This window comes from Ambystoma mexicanum, chromosome 5q (genome assembly GCF_040938575.1).
Source record: "Ambystoma mexicanum isolate Mex_15411 chromosome 5q, UKY_AmexF1_1, whole genome shotgun sequence".
NCBI classification, from domain to species: Eukaryota; Metazoa; Chordata; class Amphibia; order Caudata; family Ambystomatidae; genus Ambystoma; species Ambystoma mexicanum.
Genome location: NC_090933.1, coordinates 529,026,145 through 529,038,213, shown reverse-complemented (window position 1 = coordinate 529,038,213; position 12,069 = coordinate 529,026,145). Strand labels below are relative to the sequence as shown.

At 50.6% G+C, this 12,069-nt stretch overlaps 16 non-coding genes across 16 annotated transcripts; 7 read left to right on the top strand and 9 right to left on the bottom strand.

Moving 5' to 3' along the window:
* Positions 1–394: 394 nt before the first annotated feature.
* On the bottom strand, positions 395–467 carry TRNAR-CCU (transfer RNA arginine (anticodon CCU)). Its single transcript has one exon. It is a non-coding gene; the product is annotated as a tRNA-Arg (tRNA).
* Positions 468–1,161: 694 nt separating this feature from the next.
* TRNAA-AGC (transfer RNA alanine (anticodon AGC)) lies at positions 1,162–1,234 on the top strand. Its single transcript has one exon. It is a non-coding gene; the product is annotated as a tRNA-Ala (tRNA).
* Positions 1,235–1,834: 600 nt separating this feature from the next.
* On the bottom strand, positions 1,835–1,907 carry TRNAR-CCU (transfer RNA arginine (anticodon CCU)). Its single transcript has one exon. It is a non-coding gene; the product is annotated as a tRNA-Arg (tRNA).
* A 694-nt stretch (positions 1,908–2,601) lies between these two features.
* Positions 2,602–2,674, top strand: TRNAA-AGC (transfer RNA alanine (anticodon AGC)). The gene has a single exon. It is a non-coding gene; the product is annotated as a tRNA-Ala (tRNA).
* Positions 2,675–3,273: 599 nt separating this feature from the next.
* Positions 3,274–3,346, bottom strand: TRNAR-CCU (transfer RNA arginine (anticodon CCU)). The gene has a single exon. It is a non-coding gene; the product is annotated as a tRNA-Arg (tRNA).
* A 694-nt stretch (positions 3,347–4,040) lies between these two features.
* Positions 4,041–4,113, top strand: TRNAA-AGC (transfer RNA alanine (anticodon AGC)). The gene has a single exon. It is a non-coding gene; the product is annotated as a tRNA-Ala (tRNA).
* Positions 4,114–4,713: 600 nt separating this feature from the next.
* On the bottom strand, positions 4,714–4,786 carry TRNAR-CCU (transfer RNA arginine (anticodon CCU)). The gene has a single exon. It is a non-coding gene; the product is annotated as a tRNA-Arg (tRNA).
* A 694-nt stretch (positions 4,787–5,480) lies between these two features.
* Positions 5,481–5,553, top strand: TRNAA-AGC (transfer RNA alanine (anticodon AGC)). The gene has a single exon. It is a non-coding gene; the product is annotated as a tRNA-Ala (tRNA).
* Positions 5,554–6,153: 600 nt separating this feature from the next.
* TRNAR-CCU (transfer RNA arginine (anticodon CCU)) lies at positions 6,154–6,226 on the bottom strand. The gene has a single exon. It is a non-coding gene; the product is annotated as a tRNA-Arg (tRNA).
* A 694-nt stretch (positions 6,227–6,920) lies between these two features.
* Positions 6,921–6,993, top strand: TRNAA-AGC (transfer RNA alanine (anticodon AGC)). Its single transcript has one exon. It is a non-coding gene; the product is annotated as a tRNA-Ala (tRNA).
* A 600-nt stretch (positions 6,994–7,593) lies between these two features.
* Positions 7,594–7,666, bottom strand: TRNAR-CCU (transfer RNA arginine (anticodon CCU)). Its single transcript has one exon. It is a non-coding gene; the product is annotated as a tRNA-Arg (tRNA).
* A 1,367-nt stretch (positions 7,667–9,033) lies between these two features.
* Positions 9,034–9,106, bottom strand: TRNAR-CCU (transfer RNA arginine (anticodon CCU)). Its single transcript has one exon. It is a non-coding gene; the product is annotated as a tRNA-Arg (tRNA).
* Positions 9,107–9,800: 694 nt separating this feature from the next.
* TRNAA-AGC (transfer RNA alanine (anticodon AGC)) lies at positions 9,801–9,873 on the top strand. Its single transcript has one exon. It is a non-coding gene; the product is annotated as a tRNA-Ala (tRNA).
* A 600-nt stretch (positions 9,874–10,473) lies between these two features.
* On the bottom strand, positions 10,474–10,546 carry TRNAR-CCU (transfer RNA arginine (anticodon CCU)). The gene has a single exon. It is a non-coding gene; the product is annotated as a tRNA-Arg (tRNA).
* A 694-nt stretch (positions 10,547–11,240) lies between these two features.
* On the top strand, positions 11,241–11,313 carry TRNAA-AGC (transfer RNA alanine (anticodon AGC)). Its single transcript has one exon. It is a non-coding gene; the product is annotated as a tRNA-Ala (tRNA).
* A 599-nt stretch (positions 11,314–11,912) lies between these two features.
* Positions 11,913–11,985, bottom strand: TRNAR-CCU (transfer RNA arginine (anticodon CCU)). The gene has a single exon. It is a non-coding gene; the product is annotated as a tRNA-Arg (tRNA).
* Between the last annotated feature and the right edge of the window lie 84 nt (positions 11,986–12,069).

Below are 12,069 nucleotides of genomic sequence, written 5' to 3'. Positions count from 1 at the left end.
TCAGGAAATTCCACTTTGATGCCACCCAGGGCTGTTAACCTTTTATTTCATTTCAATACGATGCTTCAAATAATTGGTTCAAAGTGCGCAGCCTTTGCTCTTTTATTTCGTTTTCATCGGAGCAGGTCGGAGCTGGCAGAAGAGTGAGCCCTGTCTGCAGGAGCTCTGATTCCAGAAAGCATATTTTCCCTGTCTTTCTTACCACTCATCTGTGTCTCTTCGCTGACATGAGGCGTTGCTACACTCTGCAGTCTCCCGGCATTTAAAGTCTGCTACCAGCAGAGCACGTTCTGGACTTCACAGCGCCCAGCAAAGTACTAGCCTGCGCCCACCCCCTACTACCGCAAAAACCTTTTGCATGCTTTGGCAGAAGTGTGAACAAAATGCCACGAACCACCCCAGATGGGACTCGAACCCACAATCCCTGGCTTAGGAGGCCAGTGCCTTATCCATTAGGCCACTGGGGCCACTCGACAGAGAAGGGGAAAGTTCTTTCTTTTCCTCTTCTCTCACTGGAGTCACGGGTACTGGCCCACTGAAAAGGGCAAGTTGGCTCACGTCCAAAGCTGCAGTGTCCCAGCACACGCGGGCAAAAGGCACCTGCTTGCACTCGGCTGGACACTTCCGCTTTATGGGACACACGATGGAAAGTGGACTCAATTCCCAGACCTAACTCTTACCTGTTTGGTATTCTGACGCTCGATTGTAAAATATGGCCAGCTGGTAAAAATGACAAAGGGCACTCCAGCGCTGGTCCTTTGGCTGCAGGCGGCGTGTCAGCGGCCTAAAACAGCAAGAAATAGCGAGAGAAATAAAGTGAGAAGCAAGCACCTTTTCAATTGGGCTCTCGGGTCTATGGGACTGGCGTGCAGCCTCTTGATCACAAGCGCAGGTCCAGCGTGAAAGGGCGTGGCAGTGGAGTCACTCTGCTATTAATACCTGGTTGGCCAATCCTCGTTGCAATGGATGGCCATCTGCAGCTTTACTTGTAGCTCCACTGAAGGTATTTTGTTTTGGGCAAAGGGGTGAGATTGTGATTTCCTCTGCGGCAGATGAAGAGAAAGGGCTTTATGCACTACAGGTCCCTGGACAGCCAAGCAAGTGTGAGCCGGAGACTGTGCTTCAGCTCTGAAGCAGTGTATCGAGAGCCTTCGAGGAGGAGGGGAATTAGCTCAGATGGTAGAGCGCTCGCTTAGCATGCGAGAGGTAGCGGGATCGATGCCCGCATTCTCCAGCAAGACGCTTTTACTTCATTTTCACTATTTTATTCAAAACTCGCCAATCGTCGCAAATAAAGTCATGTGCTCGCTTCTGTTTTTTTTACTATCATCCTAAAAGTCTTCCGTCCACTTTCTGCTATCCCAAAGAGTCATCCGCGCGAGGGCCGGCAACAGGCGTGATACTGTGCAACAGGCGCATTGCATGGCATTGGTGACATATTCAGGAAATTCCACTTTGATGCCACCCAGGGCTGTTAACCTTTTATTTCATTTCAATACGATGCTTCGAATAATTGGTTCAAAGTGCGCAGCCTTTGCTCTTTTATTTCGTTTTCATCGGAGCAGGTCGGAGCTGGCAGAAGAGTGAGCCCTGTCTGCAGGAGCTCTGATTCCAGAAAGCATATTTTCCCTGTCTTTCTTACCACTCATCTGTGTCTCTTCGCTGACATGAGGGGTTGCTACACTCTGCAGTCTCCCGGCATTTAAAGTCTGCTACCAGCAGAGCACGTTCTGGACTTCACAGCGCCCAGCAAAGTACTAGCCTGCGCCCACCCCCTACTACCGCAAAAACCTTTTGCATGCTTTGGCAGAAGTGTGAACAAAATGCCACGAACCACCCCAGATGGGACTCGAACCCACAATCCCTGGCTTAGGAGGCCAGTGCCTTATCCATTAGGCCACTGGGGCCACTCGACAGAGAAGGGGAAAGTTCTTTCTTTTCCTCTTCTCTCACTGGAGTCACGGGTACTGGCCCACTGAAAAGGGCAAGTTGGCTCACGTCCAAAGCTGCAGTGTCCCAGCACACGCGGGCAAAAGGCACCTGCTTGCACTCGGCTGGACACTTCCGCTTTATGGGACACACGATGGAAAGTGGACTCAATTCCCAGACCTAACTCTTACCTGTTTGGTATTCTGACGCTCGATTGTAAAATATGGCCAGCTGGTAAAAATGACAAAGGGCACTCCAGCGCTGGTCCTTTGGCTGCAGGCGGCGTGTCAGCGGCCTAAAACAGCAAGAAATAGCGAGAGAAATAAAGTGAGAAGCAAGCACCTTTTCAATTGGGCTCTCGGGTCTATGGGACTGGCGTGCAGCCTCTTGATCACAAGCGCAGGTCCAGCGTGAAAGGGCGTGGCAGTGGAGTCACTCTGCTATTAATACCTGGTTGGCCAATCCTCGTTGCAATGGATGGCCATCTGCAGCTTTACTTGTAGCTCCACTGAAGGTATTTTGTTTTGGGCAAAGGGGTGAGATTGTGATTTCCTCTGCGGCAGATGAAGAGAAAGGGCTTTATGCACTACAGGTCCCTGGACAGCCAAGCAAGTGTGAGCCGGAGACTGTGCTTCAGCTCTGAAGCAGTGTATCGAGAGCCTTCGAGGAGGAGGGGAATTAGCTCAGATGGTAGAGCGCTCGCTTAGCATGCGAGAGGTAGCGGGATCGATGCCCGCATTCTCCAGCAAGACGCTTTTACTTCATTTTCACTATTTTATTCAAAACTCGCCAATCGTCGCAAATAAAGTCATGTGCTCGCTTCTGTTTTTTTTACTATCATCCTAAAAGTCTTCCGTCCACTTTCTGCTATCCCAAAGAGTCATCCGCGCGAGGGCCGGCAACAGGCGTGATACTGTGCAACAGGCGCATTGCATGGCATTGGTGACATATTCAGGAAATTCCACTTTGATGCCACCCAGGGCTGTTAACCTTTTATTTAATTTCAATACGATGCTTCGAATAATTGGTTCAAAGTGCGCAGCCTTTGCTCTTTTATTTCGTTTTCATCGGAGCAGGTCGGAGCTGGCAGAAGAGTGAGCCCTGTCTGCAGGAGCTCTGATTCCAGAAAGCATATTTTCCCTGTCTTTCTTACCACTCATCTGTGTCTCTTCGCTGACATGAGGGGTTGCTACACTCTGCAGTCTCCCGCATTTAAAGTCTGCTACCAGCAGAGCACGTTCTGGACTTCACAGCGCCCAGCAAAGTACTAGCCTGCGCCCACCCCCTACTACCGCAAAAACCTTTTGCATGCTTTGGCAGAAGTGTGAACAAAATGCCACGAACCACCCCAGATGGGACTCGAACCCACAATCCCTGCCTTAGGAGGCCAGTGCCTTATCCATTAGGCCACTGGGGCAACTCGACAGAGAAAGGGAAAGTTCTTTCTTTTCCTCTTCTCTCACTGGAGTCACGGGTACTGGCCCACTGAAAAGGGCAAGTTGGCTCACGTCCAAAGCTGCAGTGTCCCAGCACACGCGGGCAAAAGGCACCTGCTTGCACTCGGCTGGACACTTCCGCTTTATGGGACACACGATGGAAAGTGGACTCAATTCCCAGACCTAACTCTTACCTGTTTGGTATTCTGACGCTCGATTGTAAAATATGGCCAGCTGGTAAAAATGACAAAGGGCACTCCAGCGCTGGTCCTTTGGCTGCAGGCGGCGTGTCAGCGGCCTAAAACAGCAAGAAATAGCGAGAGAAATAAAGTGAGAAGCAAGCACCTTTTCAATTGGGCTCTCGGGTCTATGGGACTGGCGTGCAGCCTCTTGATCACAAGCGCAGGTCCAGCGTGAAAGGGCGTGGCAGTGGAGTCACTCTGCTATTAATACCTGGTTGGCCAATCCTCGTTGCAATGGATGGCCATCTGCAGCTTTACTTGTAGCTCCACTGAAGGTATTTTGTTTTGGGCAAAGGGGTGAGATTGTGAATTCCTCTGCGGCAGATGAAGAGAAAGGGCTTTATGCACTACAGGTCCCTGGACAGCCAAGCAAGTGTGAGCCGGAGACTGTGCTTCAGCTCTGAAGCAGTGTATCGAGAGCCTTCGAGGAGGAGGGGAATTAGCTCAGATGGTAGAGCGCTCGCTTAGCATGCGAGAGGTAGCGGGATCGATGCCCGCATTCTCCAGCAAGACGCTTTTTCTTCATTTTCACTATTTTATTCAAAACTCGCCAATCGTCGCAAATAAAGTCATGTGCTCGCTTCTGTTTTTTTTACTATCATCCTAAAAGTCTTCCGTCCACTTTCTGCTATCCCAAAGAGTCATCCGCGCGAGGGCCGGCAACAGGCGTGATACTGTGCAACAGGCGCATTGCATGGCATTGGTGACATATTCAGGAAATTCCACTTTGATGCCACCCAGGGCTGTTAACCTTTTATTTCATTTCAATACGATGCTTCGAATAATTGGTTCAAAGTGCGCAGCCTTTGCTCTTTTATTTCGTTTTCATCGGAGCAGGTCGGAGCTGGCAGAAGAGTGAGCCCTGTCTGCAGGAGCTCTGATTCCAGAAAGCATATTTTCCCTGTCTTTCTTACCACTCATCTGTGTCTCTTCGCTGACATGAGGGGTTGCTACACTCTGCAGTCTCCCGGCATTTAAAGTCTGCTACCAGCAGAGCACGTTCTGGACTTCACAGCGCCCAGCAAAGTACTAGCCTGCGCCCACCCCCTACTACCGCAAAAACCTTTTGCATGCTTTGGCAGAAGTGTGAACAAAATGCCACGAACCACCCCAGATGGGACTCGAACCCACAATCCCTGGCTTAGGAGGCCAGTGCCTTATCCATTAGGCCACTGGGGCCACTCGACAGAGAAGGGGAAAGTTCTTTCTTTTCCTCTTCTCTCACTGGAGTCACGGGTACTGGCCCACTGAAAAGGGCAAGTTGGCTCACGTCCAAAGCTGCAGTGTCCCAGCAGACGCGGGCAAAAGGCACCTGCTTGCACTCGGCTGGACACTTCCGCTTTATGGGACACACGATGGAAAGTGGACTCAATTCCCAGACCTAACTCTTACCTGTTTGGTATTCTGACGCTCGATTGTAAAATATGGCCAGCTGGTAAAAATGACAAAGGGCACTCCAGCGCTGGTCCTTTGGCTGCAGGCGGCGTGTCAGCGGCCTAAAACAGCAAGAAATAGCGAGAGAAATAAAGTGAGAAGCAAGCACCTTTTCAATTGGGCTCTCGGGTCTATGGGACTGGCGTGCAGCCTCTTGATCACAAGCGCAGGTCCAGCGTGAAAGGGCGTGGCAGTGGAGTCACTCTGCTATTAATACCTGGTTGGCCAATCCTCGTTGCAATGGATGGCCATCTGCAGCTTTACTTGTAGCTCCACTGAAGGTATTTTGTTTTGGGCAAAGGGGTGAGATTGTGATTTCCTCTGCGGCAGATGAAGAGAAAGGGCTTTATGCACTACAGGTCCCTGGACAGCCAAGCAAGTGTGAGCCGGAGACTGTGCTTCAGCTCTGAAGCAGTGTATCGAGAGCCTTCGAGGAGGAGGGGAATTAGCTCAGATGGTAGAGCGCTCGCTTAGCATGCGAGAGGTAGCGGGATCGATGCCCGCATTCTCCAGCAAGACGCTTTTACTTCATTTTCACTATTTTATTCAAAACTCGCCAATCGTCGCAAATAAAGTCATGTGCTCGCTTCTGTTTTTTTTACTATCATCCTAAAAGTCTTCCGTCCACTTTCTGCTATCCCAAAGAGTCATCCGCGCGAGGGCCGGCAACAGGCGTGATACTGTGCAACAGGCGCATTGCATGGCATTGGTGACATATTCAGGAAATTCCACTTTGATGCCACCCAGGGCTGTTAACCTTTTATTTCATTTCAATACGATGCTTCGAATAATTGGTTCAAAGTGCGCAGCCTTTGCTCTTTTATTTCGTTTTCATCGGAGCAGGTCGGAGCTGGCAGAAGAGTGAGCCCTGTCTGCAGGAGCTCTGATTCCAGAAAGCATATTTTCCCTGTCTTTCTTACCACTCATCTGTGTCTCTTCGCTGACATGAGGCGTTGCTACACTCTGCAGTCTCCCGGCATTTAAAGTCTGCTACCAGCAGAGCACGTTCTGGACTTCACAGCGCCCAGCAAAGTACTAGCCTGCGCCCACCCCCTACTACCGCAAAAACCTTTTGCATGCTTTGGCAGAAGTGTGAACAAAATGCCACGAACCACCCCAGATGGGACTCGAACCCACAATCCCTGGCTTAGGAGGCCAGTGCCTTATCCATTAGGCCACTGGGGCCACTCGACAGAGAAGGGGAAAGTTCTTTCTTTTCCTCTTCTCTCACTGGAGTCACGGGTACTGGCCCACTGAAAAGGGCAAGTTGGCTCACGTCCAAAGCTGCAGTGTCCCAGCACACGCGGGCAAAAGGCACCTGCTTGCACTCGGCTGGACACTTCCGCTTTATGGGACACACGATGGAAAGTGGACTCAATTCCCAGACCTAACTCTTACCTGTTTGGTATTCTGACGCTCGATTGTAAAATATGGCCAGCTGGTAAAAATGACAAAGGGCACTCCAGCGCTGGTCCTTTGGCTGCAGGCGGCGTGTCAGCGGCCTAAAACAGCAAGAAATAGCGAGAGAAATAAAGTGAGAAGCAAGCACCTTTTCAATTGGGCTCTCGGGTCTATGGGACTGGCGTGCAGCCTCTTGATCACAAGCGCAGGTCCAGCGTGAAAGGGCGTGGCAGTGGAGTCACTCTGCTATTAATACCTGGTTGGCCAATCCTCGTTGCAATGGATGGCCATCTGCAGCTTTACTTGTAGCTCCACTGAAGGTATTTTGTTTTGGGCAAAGGGGTGAGATTGTGATTTCCTCTGCGGCAGATGAAGAGAAAGGGCTTTATGCACTACAGGTCCCTGGACAGCCAAGCAAGTGTGAGCCGGAGACTGTGCTTCAGCTCTGAAGCAGTGTATCGAGAGCCTTCGAGGAGGAGGGGAATTAGCTCAGATGGTAGAGCGCTCGCTTAGCATGCGAGAGGTAGCGGGATCGATGCCCGCATTCTCCAGCAAGACGCTTTTTCTTCATTTTCACTATTTTATTCAAAACTCGCCAATCGTCGCAAATAAAGTCATGTGCTCGCTTCTGTTTTTTTTACTATCATCCTAAAAGTCTTCCGTCCACTTTCTGCTATCCCAAAGAGTCATCCGCGCGAGGGCCGGCAACAGGCGTGATACTGTGCAACAGGCGCATTGCATGGCATTGGTGACATATTCAGGAAATTCCACTTTGATGCCACCCAGGGCTGTTAACCTTTTATTTCATTTCAATACGATGCTTCGAATAATTGGTTCAAAGTGCGCAGCCTTTGCTCTTTTATTTCGTTTTCATCGGAGCAGGTCGGAGCTGGCAGAAGAGTGAGCCCTGTCTGCAGGAGCTCTGATTCCAGAAAGCATATTTTCCCTGTCTTTCTTACCACTCATCTGTGTCTCTTCGCTGACATGAGGCGTTGCTACACTCTGCAGTCTCCCGGCATTTAAAGTCTGCTACCAGCAGAGCACGTTCTGGACTTCACAGCGCCCAGCAAAGTACTAGCCTGCGCCCACCCCCTACTACCGCAAAAACCTTTTGCATGCTTTGGCAGAAGTGTGAACAAAATGCCACGAACCACCCCAGATGGGACTCGAACCCACAATCCCTGGCTTAGGAGGCCAGTGCCTTATCCATTAGGCCACTGGGGCCACTCGACAGAGAAGGGGAAAGTTCTTTCTTTTCCTCTTCTCTCACTGGAGTCACGGGTACTGGCCCACTGAAAAGGGCAAGTTGGCTCACGTCCAAAGCTGCAGTGTCCCAGCACACGCGGGCAAAAGGCACCTGCTTGCACTCGGCTGGACACTTCCGCTTTATGGGACACACGATGGAAAGTGGACTCAATTCCCAGACCTAACTCTTACCTGTTTGGTATTCTGACGCTCGATTGTAAAATATGGCCAGCTGGTAAAAATGACAAAGGGCACTCCAGCGCTGGTCCTTTGGCTGCAGGCGGCGTGTCAGCGGCCTAAAACAGCAAGAAATAGCGAGAGAAATAAAGTGAGAAGCAAGCACCTTTTCAATTGGGCTCTCGGGTCTATGGGACTGGCGTGCAGCCTCTTGATCACAAGCGCAGGTCCAGCGTGAAAGGGCGTGGCAGTGGAGTCACTCTGCTATTAATACCTGGTTGGCCAATCCTCGTTGCAATGGATGGCCATCTGCAGCTTTACTTGTAGCTCCACTGAAGGTATTTTGTTTTGGGCAAAGGGGTGAGATTGTGATTTCCTCTGCGGCAGATGAAGAGAAAGGGCTTTATGCACTACAGGTCCCTGGACAGCCAAGCAAGTGTGAGCCGGAGACTGTGCTTCAGCTCTGAAGCAGTGTATCGAGAGCCTTCGAGGAGGAGGGGAATTAGCTCAGATGGTAGAGGGCTCGCTTAGCATGCGAGAGGTAGCGGGATCGATGCCCGCATTCTCCAGCAAGACGCTTTTACTTCATTTTCACTATTTTATTCAAAACTCGCCAATCGTCGCAAATAAAGTCATGTGCTCGCTTCTGTTTTTTTTACTATCATCCTAAAAGTCTTCCGTCCACTTTCTGCTATCCCAAAGAGTCATCCGCGCGAGGGCCGGCAACAGGCGTGATACTGTGCAACAGGCGCATTGCATGGCATTGGTGACATATTCAGGAAATTCCACTTTGATGCCACCCAGGGCTGTTAACCTTTTATTTCATTTCAATACGATGCTTCGAATAATTGGTTCAAAGTGCGCAGCCTTTGCTCTTTTATTTCGTTTTCATCGGAGCAGGTCGGAGCTGGCAGAAGAGTGAGCCCTGTCTGCAGGAGCTCTGATTCCAGAAAGCATATTTTCCCTGTCTTTCTTACCACTCATCTGTGTCTCTTCGCTGACATGAGGCGTTGCTACACTCTGCAGTCTCCCGGCATTTAAAGTCTGCTACCAGCAGAGCACGTTCTGGACTTCACAGCGCCCAGCAAAGTACTAGCCTGCGCCCACCCCCTACTACCGCAAAAACCTTTTGCATGCTTTGGCAGAAGTGTGAACAAAATGCCACGAACCACCCCAGATGGGACTCGAACCCACAATCCCTGGCTTAGGAGGCCAGTGCCTTATCCATTAGGCCACTGGGGCCACTCGACAGAGAAGGGGAAAGTTCTTTCTTTTCCTCTTCTCTCACTGGAGTCACGGGTACTGGCCCACTGAAAAGGGCAAGTTGGCTCACGTCCAAAGCTGCAGTGTCCCAGCACACGCGGGCAAAAGGCACCTGCTTGCACTCGGCTGGACACTTCCGCTTTATGGGACACACGATGGAAAGTGGACTCAATTCCCAGACCTAACTCTTACCTGTTTGGTATTCTGACGCTCGATTGTAAAATATGGCCAGCTGGTAAAAATGACAAAGGGCACTCCAGCGCTGGTCCTTTGGCTGCAGGCGGCGTGTCAGCGGCCTAAAACAGCAAGAAATAGCGAGAGAAATAAAGTGAGAAGCAAGCACCTTTTCAATTGGGCTCTCGGGTCTATGGGACTGGCGTGCAGCCTCTTGATCACAAGCGCAGGTCCAGCGTGAAAGGGCGTGGCAGTGGAGTCACTCTGCTATTAATACCTGGTTGGCCAATCCTCGTTGCAATGGATGGCCATCTGCAGCTTTACTTGTAGCTCCACTGAAGGTATTTTGTTTTGGGCAAAGGGGTGAGATTGTGATTTCCTCTGCCGCAGATGAAGAGAAAGGGCTTTATGCACTACAGGTCCCTGGACAGCCAAGCAAGTGTGAGCCGGAGATTGTGCTTCAGCTCTGAAGCAGTGTATCGAGAGCCTTCGAGGAGGAGGGGAATTAGCTCAGATGGTAGAGCGCTCGCTTAGCATGCGAGAGGTAGCGGGATCGATGCCCGCATTCTCCAGCAAGACGCTTTTTCTTCATTTTCACTATTTTATTCAAAACTCGCCAATCGTCGCAAATAAAGTCATGTGCTCGCTTCTGTTTTTTTTACTATCATCCTAAAAGTCTTCCGTCCACTTTCTGCTATCCCAAAGAGTCACCCGCGCGAGGGCCGGCAACAGGCGTGATACTGTGCAACAGGCGCATTGCATGGCATTGGTGACATATTCAGGAAATTCCACTTTGATGCCACCCAGGGCTGTTAACCTTTTATTTCATTTCAATACGATGCTTCGAATAATTGGTTCAAAGTGCGCAGCCTTTGCTCTTTTATTTCGTTTTCATCGGAGCAGGTCGGAGCTGGCAGAAGAGTGAGCCCTGTCTGCAGGAGCTCTGATTCCAGAAAGCATATTTTCCCTGTCTTTCTTACCACTCATCTGTGTCTCTTCGCTGACATGAGGCGTTGCTACACTCTGCAGTCTCCCGGCATTTAAAGTCTGCTACCAGCAGAGCACGTTCTGGACTTCACAGCGCCCAGCAAAGTACTAGCCTGCGCCCACCCCCTACTACCTCAAAAACCTTTTGCATGCTTTGGCAGAAGTGTGAACAAAATGCCACGAACCACCCCAGATGGGACTCGAACCCACAATCCCTGGCTTAGGAGGCCAGTGCCTTATCCATTAGGCCACTGGGGCAACTCGACAGAGAAGGGGAAAGTTCTTTCTTTTCCTCTTCTCTCACTGGAGTCACGGGTACTGGCTAACTGAAAAGGGCAAGTTGGCTCACGTCCAAAGCTGCAGTGTCCCAGCACACGCGGGCAAAAGGCACCTGCTTGCACTCGGCTGGACACTTCCGCTTTATGGGACACACGATGGAAAGTGGACTCAATTCCCAGACCTAACTCTTACCTGTTTGGTATTCTGACGCTCGATTGTAAAATATGGCCAGCTGGTAAAAATGACAAAGTGCACTCCAGCGCTGGTCCTTTGGCTGCAGGCGGCGTGTCAGCGGCCTAAAACAGCAAGAAATAGCGAGAGAAATAAAGTGAGAAGCAAGCACCTTTTCAATTGGGCTCTCGGGTCTATGGGACTGGCGTGCAGCCTCTTGATCACAAGCGCAGGTCCAGCGTGAAAGGGCGTGGCAGTGGAGTCACTCTGCTATTAATACCTGGTTGGCCAATCCTCGTTGCAATGGATGGCCATCTGCAGCTTTACTTGTAGCTCCACTGAAGGTATTTTGTTTTGGGCAAAGGGGTGAGATTGTGATTTCCTCTGCGGCAGATGAAGAGAAAGGGCTTTATGCACTACAGGTCCCTGGACAGCCAAGCAAGTGTGAGCCGGAGACTGTGCTTCAGCTCTGAAGCAGTGTATCGAGAGCCTTCGAGGAGGAGGGGAATTAGCTCAGATGGTAGAGCGCTCGCTTAGCATGCGAGAGGTAGCGGGATCGATGCCCGCATTCTCCAGCAAGACGCTTTTTCTTCATTTTCACTATTTTATTCAAAACTCGCCAATCGTCGCAAATAAAGTCATGTGCTCGCTTCTGTTTTTTTTACTATCATCCTAAAAGTCTTCCGTCCACTTTCTGCTATCCCAAAGAGTCACCCGCGCGAGGGCCGGCAACAGGCGTGATACTGTGCAACAGGCGCATTGCATGGCATTGGTGACATATTCAGGAAATTCCACTTTGATGCCACCCAGGGCTGTTAACCTTTTATTTCATTTCAATACGATGCTTCGAATAATTGGTTCAAAGTGCGCAGCCTTTGCTCTTTTATTTCGTTTTCATCGGAGCAGGTCGGAGCTGGCAGAAGAGTGAGCCCTGTCTGCAGGAGCTCTGATTCCAGAAAGCATATTTTCCCTGTCTTTCTTACCACTCATCTGTGTCTCTTCGCTGACATGAGGGGTTGCTACACTCTGCAGTCTCCCGCATTTAAAGTCTGCTACCAGCAGAGCACGTTCTGGACTTCACAGCGCCCAGCAAAGTACTAGCCTGCGCCCACCCCCTACTACCGCAAAAACCTTTTGCATGCTTTGGCAGAAGTGTGAACAAAATGCCACGAACCACCCCAGATGGGACTCGAACCCACAATCCCTGGCTTAGGAGGCCAGTGCCTTATCCATTAGGCCACTGGGGCAACTCGACAGAGAAAGGGAAAGTTCTTTCTTTTCCTCTTCTCTCACTGGAGTCACGGGTACTGGCCCACTGAAAAGGGCAAGTT